We start from the raw sequence: 14,786 nt of genomic DNA, 5'->3' as shown, positions 1-14,786 counted from the left end.
AGTGACTTTGGAGGGCCTATATTACAGAAAATACCCAAAAGTGGCATAATTCTAAAAACTGCACCCCTCAATGTCCTCAAAACCACATTCAAGAAGTTTTGTTAACCTTTCAGGTGCTTCACAGGAGTTAAAGCAATGGGAACAGAAAAAATGAACATTTTACTTTGTCTCACAAAAATGTTACACTAGCTCCAAATTTTGCATTTGCAGAAGGATAAAAAGAAATAAATGCACCATTTATTTTGTTATGAAATTTCTCTGGAGTACATCGATACCCCATATGTGGTGTAAAACTACTGTTTGGGCGCAAGGCATGGCAGGGAGAGGAAGAAGCACTATTTGACTTTTGGAATGCAAAATTGGCTGGAATTGGAAGCAGACTCCATGTCATGTTTGGAGAGACCCTGATGTACCTAAACAGTGGAAATCCCCTTTTGGAAGCTAGACAGCTCAAAGAATTTAATATTTAGATGTGGTGAGCACCTTGAACCCCCAGGTGTTTCACATAATTTTATAAAGTTGAGCCAAGAAAATAAAAATTCCTATTTTTACCACAAAAATTTAGTTTCATTTCCAAATTTTGCATTTTTAGAGGGTTAAAAAGAGAAAATGTATCATATAATTTTTGTGCAATTTCTCCTGAATGCATGGATACCCCATGTGTGGTGGAAAACTACGGTTTACGTGCATGGCAGGGCTCAGAACACAAAATTAGCTGGAATAGGTAGCTGACACCATGTCACATGTAGAGAACCCCTGATGGACCTAAACCATGGAAACAACCCAAAACACCCCATTTTGAAACTACACCCCTCAAAGATTTTATACAGGGGTATAGTGAGGATTTTGAACCCATAGTTACTACACACAATGTGATCACATTTGAACATCACATAGAAATATTTACATTTTTTCACTAAAATGTTGTTTTAGCCCGAATTTTTTCACTTTTTCAAGACGTAACATAAAAAAATGGACGACTCAGTTTGTTATCCACTGTCATCTCAGCATGGAGATTCTCCACATGCAGTCAAATACCACTGTTTGAACAGACGGCAGGGCTCTGAATAGACGGAGTGCTATTTGAATTTTGCAACACAAATTAGGCTGAAATAAAGTTCTTGATATCCTAAAATAGCAGAAGCTTAAAGGGAACCTGTCACCCCGTTTTTTCAAGATGAGCTAAAAATAGCGTTAAATAGGGGCAGAGCTGTGCTTTACATTAGTGTATTTTTGGAGCCTTTATTCCCCACCTATGCTGCCGAAATACCTTTGTAAAGTCGCCGTTTTGGGCTGTCACTCACGCTGGTCTGGTCTGGTGGGCGTGGTGACAGCGCTGTTTCTCCCCCAGATCTCTGTTGGTGGCGTAGTGGTGTGCGCATGTCCAACTGGCGAATCCACTGCGCAGCTTGAAGGAAAAGAGCGCGATCTGTGCTATTCAGCTGTTTATCGGTGGGCATGGCCAACTTTCTGAGGCCGCGTGTGTGCAGATGGTTCTTCTCGGCTTCCCAGGGCTTCAGGAAAATGGCCGCGGGATGCCGCGCGTGCGCACATAGAGATCTCGGCGGCCATTTTCCTGAAGCCGAGTTCGCATCTCGGCTGCAGGAAAATAACCGCCGCGATCGCCATCTGCGCACGCGCGGCATCCCGCGGCCATTTTCTTGAAGCCCCGGGAAGCCGAGAAGAACCATCTGCGCACGCATGTGGATGGGTTGAAGTTCAAGGTCAGTCATTTTTGATCAAAGACAACAGCAGGGTTAAAGTTCAGCATTAGAGCCTGCTGTCAGTCAGTACTGGGAGCGCGGTACATCCAGTGCCTCCTCTGTGACTTTAAAAGCAACGCTGCCAGGACCAATAAAGATAATTTCCTCCTGGCAGCAGGGCTCTCAGTGCTGGCGCTGTACGGTGTCAGAATGCAATAGATTAACCCCATATCTGCAGGTTAATAGTGTTATTTTACATGACTAATTCGCATCTCGGCTGCAGGAAAATGGCCACCGCGATTGCCATCTGCGCACACGCTGCATCCCGCGGCCATTTTCCTGAAGCCCCGGGAAGCCGAGAAGAACCACCTGCGCACGCGCGGCCTCAGGAAGATGGCCGCGCCCACCGATAAACGGCTGAATAGCACAGATCGCGCTCTTTTCCTTCAAGCTGCGCAGTGGATTCGCCAGTTGGACATGCGCACAACACTACGCCACCAACGGAGATCTGGGGGAGAAACAGCGCTGTCACCACGCCCACCTGACCAGACCAGCGTGAGTGACAGCCCAAAACGGCGACTTTACGAAGCTATTTCGGTAGCATAGGTGGGGAATAAAGGCTCACAAAATACACTAATGTAAAGCACAGCTCTGCCCCTATTTAATGCTATTTTTAGCTCATCTTGAAAAAACGGGGTGACAGGTTCCCTTTAACAATTGGCCCCATTTTCTAAAGTCCCCCCCATAAAGAATTAGTTTAGGGATTCAAACTGAGTGTGAAAAAATATATTTTTTTCACAAAAGTGTCATTTTTAGGACACATTTTTAACACATAGTATTAAGAGGTGAGGAAATGGGCCCCCAAATTTATAAAACTAATCCTCCTGTGCTCAAATATAACCCCATTAGTATAATTTGACTGAATGATTGGGCCAAAAAGGGATTGCACCCTGTGTGTTTTTAGGTAATACATTCTTATATATGTGGTATAATGTCCCCAGCAACACATTTGCCAGTAAACACAACTTCACCGTCTTGACAAAGCATGCCGCTGTTATTTTTTGTTATACCTGGATAAATGAAAAGTTTCAACATGGAGGAGTGTAACAATGTTGCAAAGCTGAGCACGTTCACAGGGTAAAAGAACCTGCCACTCTTTCTTTTTCTTTTTTTTTAAAAACGGACTTGTAATACAACGTCTCAACAGCATCATCAATCCCTATATAAGTGACAGATGTGCCTTGTGATGCTGGCGCACTGTAACATGTCCCTGGCCGGCAAGATAAAAAGCGCCATGTGTGCAGATCAACCCATCCTATTGCAGAGTATATAAACAGGCAGTATACCACAGTACATGTGGACAGTTTTAGCAGGTAGAACGTGTTATATAATACCCTAATAAAATAATAAGACAGTCCATTCTTTATAGACCAAGTGCATACTAATATCATGTCTTTCTATGGTGTGAATTCTATCATTCCATAACTTTTCATTCTTAGTGTTGCAATTTCACTGTTGAGGATTGAATGGCATATAGGCAAACCCTTCCTATGTGGCCTATAAAGTTATATAGTAATACAGAGGGAATTCCCACTTGGGTCCCATTTTAGGAGCCAGAGCGGAAGCTTGCTGATAGACAATCTGGAGGGCTATGCCCCCTTCATACATCACTTGGTTTGCAATTTACTGAACTCGTTAGCAATAGCTTGTAATGCTGCTCTTCCGAAGCTGTAGCGTTGTTGCAGTAAACATGCACAATATGGCTTTTATGGCTCTTTGTGGTCTTCCCTGGTGATAACAGCTGATCATCATAATGTTTGAGGAACTTGACTCGTAAGATTATGTGATTGCAAGAACTATTCCTATTTCTCTAATTCACTTTTTATCAGATTTCCCGTGAGTTACATAAACATATATTCTTTGCATTTTCGTATTCTCTGTTTGCTCTTCTAGTTTATCGGGACACTTTCCGATTGCAGCATGAATGTTACAGCCAGGAATAAATATGTCCAGATGATAATGTCAGCGCTGTCTCAGATAAAGTGACATGTTTTTGTTAATACTTCTTATTGGCACATATGTCAATCCGCGACACATGATAAATTGGACATTGAGAATATCTCGGAGCAAGAAATGGCCTTTGTGACTGATTTGAATCGACTAGAAACATAGTGGGAGGCCAATGGTTTATCATTTAAGAGACAGGTTATATAAGAAACATGCAGCTTGTCACCACAAGAAAATGTCAGCTGAGACTCATGGTTGTAGATTTGCCCCCATTTCCTTCCCTTTTGGCACAATGGTATTTTTCGTCTCTGGCCTAGAAAATGTGGGAAAAAAAATCTGGTAATATTTTCAGACAGAGACTCGTAGATCCAGATGTCTGTTGCGAAATAATGACAATATTGCCAAGTTCTAAATGTCTATTATCTATGTGATAACAGCACTGTTGCGCTCTATGGCTGCCTAAAATGATTCTCTGAGGAAGCTATTATTGCTGTCATAAACTGCAGCACAGGAAAAGATAGGCAGAAAAAAAAACAACTTTCAGAAAAAATTTTTTTTCTCCTTTTAATTCTCTCTTTGTGGATTTTAGTTTTGTCACCTGAACGAGTTGTCATGGTAACGTTTTTGGTCGCTATCCTTGGTCCACAGCAGAGGTAAAATGGTCCCTGCGGTGGGGTCAGACTCACAGATTCATTATTATTATCAACTGTAAGTGGATCAAATAGGAAAGAAAACAATGTAACAAATTGGCGCCAACGTACTGCCTCTATTTTCGAGTATACAATAGACGACATATTTATAAAGACCGAATGCTGGGAATGTCCTGCCCTAATAGTTGTATGCTTTTTCCCTGGGGATTAATAGGGTTCTTTAGTTACAAAGTGCTGCTATTAGCGTAGTAGTATCATTAGGATTGAATAACTTACGTACTTACTTGACGCACAAGTGTAACAATAAAGATATTTTTGCTTGATCTTTACTGTAATCAGCACAGTTTAGGAAAATAATGAATACTTTAGTAACATATAAAGTTGGTTTATAAATTCCCTTTTTTATGTAATGTTTTGGGTTCAGCTCAAACATTTTGATCACAAGGGAATCTAACTAAACACAGCGTAAAGCTCACCAGACGCCCATTGAAACCTGTAGGCATCCTTTGTGTAACAATGATTTTCATCACTTGGCCTTTATAGAGAAAGCTGCACACAAGTACAAACTTAAGGAGTCTTAAATAGCAGCTTAAAATGTCCTCAGAAGAAATATAATCAGGGGTTGTTTATAACAGATAAGCCCAAAAGTCACACTCTCGGGCAATGTGTGTGATACATTTTGAAAAGAAAAAAAGGATCAGTTTCCGATTAACGATGAGCGTACCTGCAAAAATTTGAATTCGTAAATTTGCTAAAAAAAATCCAGAAAATTAAATTTGCATTTATTTAAATGTATTGCAAATAGAATGACGTGAGAGTATGATAAAATAAATAAATAATACTCACCCCTCCATCATCTTTTCCACACAGCCCCTCGCCTAGTTAACAGTTCCAGTCCAGTCTTCAGTCTCAGCAGATCTTTGATATCCTTCATAGGTCAAGTGCTTTCTGCATCGACAAGGCTTCGTGTTGTCATTACAGCATGAGACCTAGTAAAAGGGAATCTGTCAGCAGGGTTTTGCTATGCAATCTGAGGACAGCATGGGGTAGGAGCTGAGACACTGAACTCAACAATTTTTTTACTTATTGGGCTGTCTGCTGTTTTTTTTTTTGCAATTAATGTTTTATCAATAGGAGACTATCACTGCCCTGACCACAGTGAGCATAAGCCCCTGTGTAACCCACACCCCCTCATGTGATAAGCAGTTCGTTGTCAATAGATAATGTACACAGAAGTCTGTGGTGTGGGCGGGATTACCTTTCTGAGCTCTGCTGCATGCAACACCTAAAAACTCTGTGTCACAACTTCTGCATCCAGTAAACTAAGTAATGCATCGCTGGAATAAGGGTCTCTCTTTTCCTTCATTATGCTGTTCTCAGATATTAAAATGGGCGGGCAACAGCAATCATCCACCTTTCGCAAGCAGTCAAACACAAGGGAGGGGATAAATAAAGAGCAACTTTCTCTCATCAACACACATACATTCACAAGAGTACACTAGCGCATGACCGAGCAGCCATGCAAACCTTTTATTGTGACAGTGCTACAAGACCTTCCATATGGACCAATAGGAGCCGCAATAGGACCTGAGCATGTGACCCCCGACCTACAATGGGAGGTCATCCCGTTGGCATGCTCAGTATGGGAAAAGCAGGACTTAGTCCCAGAAAGACCTGCTCGCTGCTGAACATTGCTGGCTACAAGGACATAGCCTGGAAGGGCAGTAATAACCAGTCGTCCAGTATCAGCCTGAGCTAGATGCTGGGACCGTTATCTCTGCTGAGCAGACTCCACTGCGTCTGGAGAAGAATGGGAAACTGCAGCAGAGATGGTTCGAGATTCCCCCTGTGCAGAGGCGGTAACTTGACACCTAACAGCTATCTTCTTATAACCTTCTCTTGCTTTGTGAACCTCCACCATTTTCATTTTCAGAGTGCTAGCCAGCTGTTTAGAAGAACGTGTGGCTGCAGTTTTTTGGTTCAAGGTTAGAGGAGGCTCAGTTTTTATAAAACTGGTAAATCTATAACACATGGCCTTTCCTAACGATGATAGTGAACAAGCCATAACCCTAACAGGCTAATTAAGGTCTGAAACCTTGGTCAAAGTTATCTGACCACATAAATCAAATTTTGCGTCAGCCCATTTTCCTTTTTTGTATTTTCTAAAATGAAAAAATGGTGATATATGTGTATACAGTGGGGCAAAAAAGTATTTAGTCAGTCAGCAATAGTGCAAGTTCCACCACTTAAAAAGATGAGAGGCGTCTGTAATTTACATCATAGGTAGACCTCAACTATGGGAGACAAACTGAGAAAAAAAAAATCCAGAAAATCACATTGTCTGTTTTTTTAACATTTTATTTGCATATTATGGTGGAAAATAAGTATTTGGTCAGAAACAAAATTTCATCTCAATACTTTGTAATATATCCTTTGTTGGCAATGACAGAGGTCAAACGTTTTCTGTAAGTCTTCACAAGGTTGCCACACACTGTTGTTGGTATGTTGGCCCATTCCTCCATGCAGATCTCCTCTAGAGCAGTGATGTTTTTGGCTTTTCGCTTGGCAACACGGACTTTCAACTCCCTCCAAAGGTTTTCTATAGCGTTGAGATCTGGAGACTGGCTAGGCCACTCCAGGACCTTGAAATGCTTCTTACGAAGCCACTCCTTCGTTGCCCTGGCGGTGTGCTTTGGATCATTGTCATGTTGAAAGACCCAGCCACGTTTCATCTTCAATGCCCTTGCTGATGGAAGGAGGTTTGCACTCAAAATCTTACGATACATGGCCCCATTCATTCTTTCATGTACCCGGATCAGTCGTCCTGGCCCCTTTGCAGAGAAACAGCCCCAAAGCATGATGTTTCCACCACCATGCTTTACAGTAGGTATGGTGTTTGATGGATGCAACTCAGTATTCTTTTTCCTCCAAACACGACAAGTTGTGTTTCTACCAAATAGTTCCAGTTTGGTTTCATCAGACCATAGGACATTCTCCCAAAACTCCTCTGGATCATCCAAATGCTCTCTAGCAAACTTCAGACGGGCCCAGACATGTACTGGCTTAAGCAGTGGGACACGTCTGGCACTGCAGGATCTGAGTCCATGGTGGCGTAGTGTGTTACTTATGGTAGGCCTTGTTACATTGGTCCCAGCTCTCTGCAGTTCATTCACTAGGTCCCCCCGCGTGGTTCTGGGATTTTTGCTCACCGTTCTTGTGATCATTCTGACCCCACGGGGTGGGATTTTGCGTGGAGCCCCAGATCGAGGGAGATTATCAGTGGTCTTGTATGTCTTCCATTTTCTAATTATTGCTCCCACTGTTGATTTCTTCACTCCAAGCTGGTTGGCTATTGCAGATTCAGTCTTCCCAGCCTGGTGCAGGGCTACAATTTTGTTTCTGGTGTCCTTTGACAGCTCTTTGGTCTTCACCATAGTGGAGTTTGGAGTCAGACTGTTTGAGGGTGTGCACAGGTGTCTTTTTATACTGATAACAAGTTTAAACAGGTGCCATTACTACAGGTAATGAGTGGAGGAAAGAGGAGACTCTTAAAGAAGAAGTTACAGGTCTGTGAGAACCAGAAATCTTGATTGTTTGTTTCTGACCAAATACTTATTTTCCACCATAATATGCAAATAAAATGTTAAAAAAACAGACAATGTGATTTTCTGGATTTTTTTTTCTCAGTTTGTCTCCCATAGTTGAGGTCTACCTATGATGTAAATTACAGACGCCTCTCATCTTTTTAAGTGGTGGAACTTGCACTATTGCTGACTGACTAAATACTTTTTTGCCCCACTGTATATATCAAAAAAATGATGAGGAATCCAGCTCAACGAAGTAGTGAAAAAAAAACACCTTTCTTTATTCACTACAAATCATGATCTGTGGAGGATAAAACATCAGCAACAACATGGATTAAAATGCGATATCAACGTATTTCTGGTGAACAAGCACCCTTAACTATGATTAAGGGTGCTTGTTCACCAGAAACGCATTGATATCGCATTTTAATGTTTTATCCTCCACTGAACATGATTTGAAGTGAATAAAGAAAGGTTTTTTTTCAGTACCTCATTGAGCTGGATTCCTCATCATTTTTTTGGTTCTTCTACGCCCTGACACAGCAGTTCCGTGCTCCGAGTTCCACAGGATGTCAACTATGGTGAGCTGGACTTTGTTTCATTTTGTATATATATATATATATATATATATATATATATATATATATACACTGATCAAAAAAATAAAGGTAACACTAAAATCCCACATCCTAGATATCACTGAATTATATATTCCAGTTGTAAATCTTTATTCATTACATAATAGAATGTGTTGAAAATGATAAAACCAAAAAATTAGCAACGTAAATCACAACTAATATCCCACGGAGATCTGGAGTTGGAATGATGCTCAGAATCAAAGTGGAAAATGAAATTACAGGCTGATCCAACTTCAGTGGAAATTCTTCAAGACAAGGAAATGATGCTCAGTAGTGTGTGTGGCCTCCTCGTGCCTTTATGACCTCCCTGTAATGCCTTGGCATGCTCCTGATGAGGTGGCAGATCGTCTCTCCCGAGGGATCTCCTCCCAGACCTGGACTAAAGCATCCGCCAACTACTGGACAGTCTGTGGTGCAACATGACATTGGTGGATGGTGTGAGACATGATGTCCCAGATGTGTTCAATCGGATTCAAGTCTGGAGAATGAGCGGGCCAGTCCATAGCTTCAATGCCTTCATCTTGCAGGAACTGCTGACACACTCCAGCCACATGAGGTCTGCCATTGTCCTGCATTGGGAGGAACCCAGGGCCAACCACATCTGCATATGGTCTCACAAGGGGTCTGAGGATCTCGATACCTAATGGCAGTCATGCTACCTCTGGTGAGCACATGGAGGGCTGTGCAGCCCTCCAAAGAAATGCTACCCCACACCATTACTGACCCACTGCCAAACCGGTCATGCTGAAGGATGTTTCAGGCAGCAAATCGCTCTCCACAACATCTCCAGACTTTGTCACGTCTGTCGCATGTACTCAGTATGAACCTGCTTTCATCTGTGAAGAGCACAGGGTGCCAGTGGCGAATTTGCCAATCCTGGTGTTCTGTGGCAAATGCCAAGCATCCTGCATGGTGTTGGTTGTGAGCACAACCCCCATCTGTGGACGTCGGGTACTCATACCATCCTCATGGATTCGGTTTCTAACCGTTTGTGCAAACACATGCACACTTGTGGCCTGATAGAGGTCATATTTCAGGGCTCTGGCAGTGCTCCTCCTGGTCCTCCTTGCACAAAGGCTGAGGTAGCGGTCCTGCTGCTGGGTTGTTGCCCTTCTATGGCCCCCTCCACATCTCCTGGTGTACTGGCCTATCTCTGGGTAGCACCTCCAGCCTCTGGACACTACCCTGACAGACACAGCAAACCTTCTTGCCACAGCTCGCATTGATGTGACATCTTGGATGAGTTGCACTACCTGAGCCACTTGTGTGGGTTGTAGAGTCCGTCTCATGCTACCACAAGTGTGAAAGCACAACCAACATTCAAAAGTGACCAAAACATCAGCCAGAAAGCATTGGTACTGAGATGTGGTCTGTGGTCCCCACCTGCAGAACTAATCCTTTATTGAGTGTGTATTAATTGCCAATAATTTCCATCTGTTCCATTTGCACAGCAGCACGTGAAATTGATTGTCAAACAGTGTTGCTTCCTAAGTGGACAGTTTGATTTGACAGAAGTTTGATTTACTTGGAGTTATATTCTGTTGTTTAAGTGTTCCCTTTATTTTTTTTTTGAGCAGTGTATATATATATGTAATTTTTTTTTTATATAAAATAGAAAGGAAATGTGTCATGTTTAACTTTAGGCCTTTTAGAGATCATTTCATCTTCAACTTACTTAACTGTTCACAGAAACAGTAATTTTGACCAGGGGTGCCCAAACTATTCCATGCCATTGTATATTAAGGTATTGAATGACATTTTAATTTCTCCTTTTGAGCTTCCAGTTCAAGCTTACTTTACAGTAATGGATTCAATGTGTTTACAGAATTTCAAGTATTGATCATCTACCCTCCCATCGTGCATCATTTTACCTACAGGATCCCCTAAAACAATGTCAATTTTTTAAAATATATAAACAAAAGGACACAACATGTAAACTAGCTTGTTAGTAGATAAGGCTTGTATTATTTTGGAAAAAAAGGAAGATAAAACAATAACTGCTAAATCATCCTTTAGCAACATCTTAAAGGTTGCATGGAGTTAACATAAGAACAGAATATGTTCAGCTATCAGTGGGTAATAGAATATGTCAATTCATAGCAACATCCGTCATTCAAACAGGGTTAAACATAGAGAGGTGCTTGTAAAATATTACCCGTGACAGATGCTGTAGGTGATAAAACAACCCTGCTGAGCCTGTTAGATGCGACCCATGTTCGACCACGCTGCTGCTTTTTAAAATATTACTGTTGTTCATTATGTCAATGAATGAACTGCCAATTTGAGAGGCTTAAGATCTCATTTTCCCCTCTTTATTATCCACTGATGTTGGCACCTGTCTATCATTAAAAGGGGCGATGAGAGCTAAGTGCTGTTGTTATGGAAACCTGCAGACTTCCCACTGTGTTTAGGGAAGAGAAAATGGATAATAATGTCTGCAAGAGGCTTGTTACAACTAAGTAAGGAAAGGTATATTGGAGAAGTGTCTTAAACATGCACGAGTAATATTGGATTCTTAACGACATGGGTTTATAACTTTGGTGCTGTTTAGAAAGATAAATTGCAGAAAATGGAAAGTGAAGTGTCCAAATTGATTAAAAAATGCTTAATAGTGACATAAAGTATAGTGATTAGCGAACTCGGTCAGAGACTACTTTCACACTTGCATCGGTACGGGTCCGTCGCTATGCGTTGGGCCGACGTACCGACGCACGTTGTGAAATTTGTGCACGACGTGGGCAGCGCATGCAGTCTTTTAATGCATCCGCTGCCCATTCTGAAGTCCAGGGAGGAGGGGGCGGAGTTTGGGCCGCGCATGCGCGGTAGAAAATGGCGAACGCGACGGACAAAAAAACGTTCACTTGAACATTTTTTCGTGCCGGCAGTCCGCCAAAACATGCTGGATCCGTTGCATGACAGACGCGACGTGTGGTTATCCGTCGCGATCCGTCGCTAATACAAGTCTATGGGCAAAAAACGCATCCTGTGGGCACATTTTTAGGTTCCGTTTTTTGCCCAAAATGACGGATTGCGACAGATTAAAAAAAATGCTAGAGTGAAAGTAGCCTAAGGTGTTATCCGAGCATCCTTGGGTGCTAACCGAGTGACTTCGGCAAGCTCGGAAAATATGTCCGAGTCCCCATGGCTGCATATCTCACGACTGTTCGCAGCCATGACACGTGTAGGCATTGCGTGTTTGTTAGCCAATTTCTGCATATGTTGCGAATGTCAAACAGTCGCAGGACATGCAGCCTTGGGGACTTGGACATAATTTTCGAGCACGCCGAAGTCACTCGGTTAGCACATGAGCATGCTCGGAAAACAACTTATACGAACACGTTCATTTATCACCAATAACCAACTTGTTTACCACAGATCATATTATTGTTGAGATTCACTACTTACATGCTTTCAGACCATTTAGGTAGAACTTTAAGAATTATTTTTTTTCCTGATTTCATACCTTTTTTGAGCTTCTTGCGGTAATGTCAAAACTTCCTTTTTTTTGTTTTTTCTCACTTTTTCCACAATAGTAAATTTACTACAAAGATGATTGCTTTAACTATCCAATGATGAAATACTTTGCTATGAATGTAACAAATCTATGCAACAGCAGGGAAAGCAATCATCTCTGTTAACCCAATACAGACTCCTTGCAGATGTTTGGTGGGATTTTAACCCTGGACCCCAACGCTGCAAAGCTACAGTGTTAAACACTGAGCCAACGTGCTGCCCATTGGATAAAAGGAACTGATTATAAAACCTAGCTTGCAATATTTGCTTGAATCCTCCATGATGGAATAACATTTTGTATAGCTGTTGAGTACTTTCCTTTTTATTGTTATTTAGTTGTCAGTTGAATATGCTGCGTGGCTGGCTGACTAAATATTGTTTCACACCTCATATGGGATGCAAGTCTTCGGGTCTTGCTGATTCACATCCTTTTTGCTTTTTGTAAATATGCATTCTACTTTTTTACTTGTCAGCTAACTTGTGTCATCTCATTGGGAATACTCTGTCAGGTCTTCTATGCTATGCTCCAGGCAAGCTTCCTTGAACTCAGCTCTTTGACACTAAAGAAGACAATGACAGTTGATTTTTCAGAAACTACAGTGCTCCACTTTAGAAATAAGAACCAAAGTGTGTGTATAAGATAAAGTGATTTTTTTCCTCACAGTGACTGAGAACCCTCTGAATTTGTATTTTTAACTTCGGTTGCCTCTATTTAAGTTGATTTTGATCAAGACAATTGACATCATGCATGAAAATTGTCTTAGAGCTATAATTTACCAATTGAAATTGGTGTTTTATTTGTCCATGCAGTTTAATAAACTGAAGCTGAGTTTTTATTAGGTCCGAAGGACAATCTTGTCAATTTTTAAGTACTGTAAGTAAGGAATGAGTCAAACCTCAGTATAACTTGGAGGATTATCACAATGCAATGCTTGGACTGGCCGGTGGCTCTCCTGACCAGCGCATGACAGCGTGTATTTCTAATCAGCTATCACGATCGGTTCAGGAGAGCCAGCAGCCAGTCCGATCATTGAGTTGAGATCCTCGTCTGAGTTATACCACTGCCTGACTCTTCTCTAAGATTCATAAAAATTGCAGATTGGGACAGGAATTGAAGTGTTCTGCTCTAATTCCATGTGGTCTTGGGCATTATAACTGCCCCAAGAAACATTGTGTGATTATTAGCGATGAGCGAATATACTTGTTACTCGAGATTTCTCGAGCATGCTCGGGGGTCCTCCGAGTATTTTTTAGTGCTCGGAGTTTTAGTTTTTCTTGCTGCAGCTGAATGACAACCAGGCAACACCCACATGTACTTATGCTGGCTAGCAGATGTAAATCATTCAGCTGCGACAATGAAAACTAAATCTCCGAGCACTAAAAAATACTAGGAGGACCCCCGAGCGTGCTCGACAAATCTTGAGTAACGAGTATATTCGCTCATCACTAGTGATTAGGTTTCCTATTCATGTGGACAAAATAGATTTATTACTAAATAGACCCTAATTCTCCTGCAACCATCAAATCACCATTGTACTAGACACTGCAAAATAAAAAAATTGAATTCTGTTGTATATTTATTAGAAAAAAATAGAAAAATGTACATAAAACTTATGAAAGGATTCTGATGTCCTACCAGATGATAGAGGTCATTGACCAGCCACTCTGGCAATCTATGGTCCAGGTAAAGATCATCTTGCATATTCAGAAACTGACGTACTTTGTACACTGCACTGTTTGTCCATTTTGTTATACTTTGAGCCTCTTCAATAATAGTGAGAATGAAGAGCTGCTGGCAAAAAACCCTCCATTACAGAGCCCTATTGAGTCTCATTGAGGATAGTAAGAAGTTGATTAAAAGCTGTTCCTCATGTAAGGTATGACTGCAGACAAGCAGCCACGATTAATTTCTGTGCAGCCCGCTGAGACAGACAACACTCCTGCTGCTTTGTCCATGGGGCTATAGGAGGGACTTGCGTTCTCATTGAACATGTAAAGGGGTCTCAAGGGCTTTATTGATATCAATCAAAAAAATAACTTTTTGTACCTTGTGGACACAGCATCTTTCAAATGACGATGCTAACATACGGTGCATTGTGAGCCATTAAATGGCTAATCCATATTGAAAGGATAAAGAATCAAAGGAAGTTGTAGAACAAAGATGCAAACCTGTGGTTGGAATAAGCGCGTCCTAAAATATAATGGAGAACATTAAAGCTGCTGAAAAGATGAGCACGGCAAGAGGATTTAGTGAAGATGTCCTCATATGTTATAGTTTTAAAAGTGGAATCAGCTATATTGTACCACTTAAAATAATACAAAACAGCATTAAAGAAAACCGAACTGTGATCATGAAAGAGCGCTGAACACGAAGACTTGTGAAGTCAGCCTCTTACACTCAGCTTTTATACTCTGTGTTGAATAAACACTATTTGCTTGTATGGAAAAGTACATTTAAGAAACTGAATGTCGCTTTCTTAGTAGAGAACGTTATCTGGAGAAAGATTACAAGCAAAGGCTAGAATGGGGTAAAGGATTTTCCAAAGGTCTCTAATGTGCTGGGATGTCTCTTTTTTCTGGGTGAGAAAACAACTTATTATGAGCAAATAATAGCAACTGCTACTATTCACGATTTGGTTATTATCAAATATACCTTTCAGATTTGGATATTTTTTTAAGGAAGTAACTCCA

At 41.3% G+C, this 14,786-nt stretch overlaps 1 protein-coding gene across 2 annotated transcripts in view; it reads left to right on the top strand.

Moving 5' to 3' along the window:
* PLXNA4 (plexin A4) overlaps positions 1 to 14,786 on the top strand; it is a 1,110,285-nt gene that overhangs the window by 855,826 nt on the left and 239,673 nt on the right. The window lies entirely within an intron of this gene.

The sequence above is a fragment of the Ranitomeya imitator genome, chromosome 4 (genome assembly GCF_032444005.1).
Source record: "Ranitomeya imitator isolate aRanImi1 chromosome 4, aRanImi1.pri, whole genome shotgun sequence".
Taxonomy (NCBI): Eukaryota; Metazoa; Chordata; class Amphibia; order Anura; family Dendrobatidae; genus Ranitomeya; species Ranitomeya imitator.
This window is presented reverse-complemented; position numbering and strand designations above follow the sequence as displayed.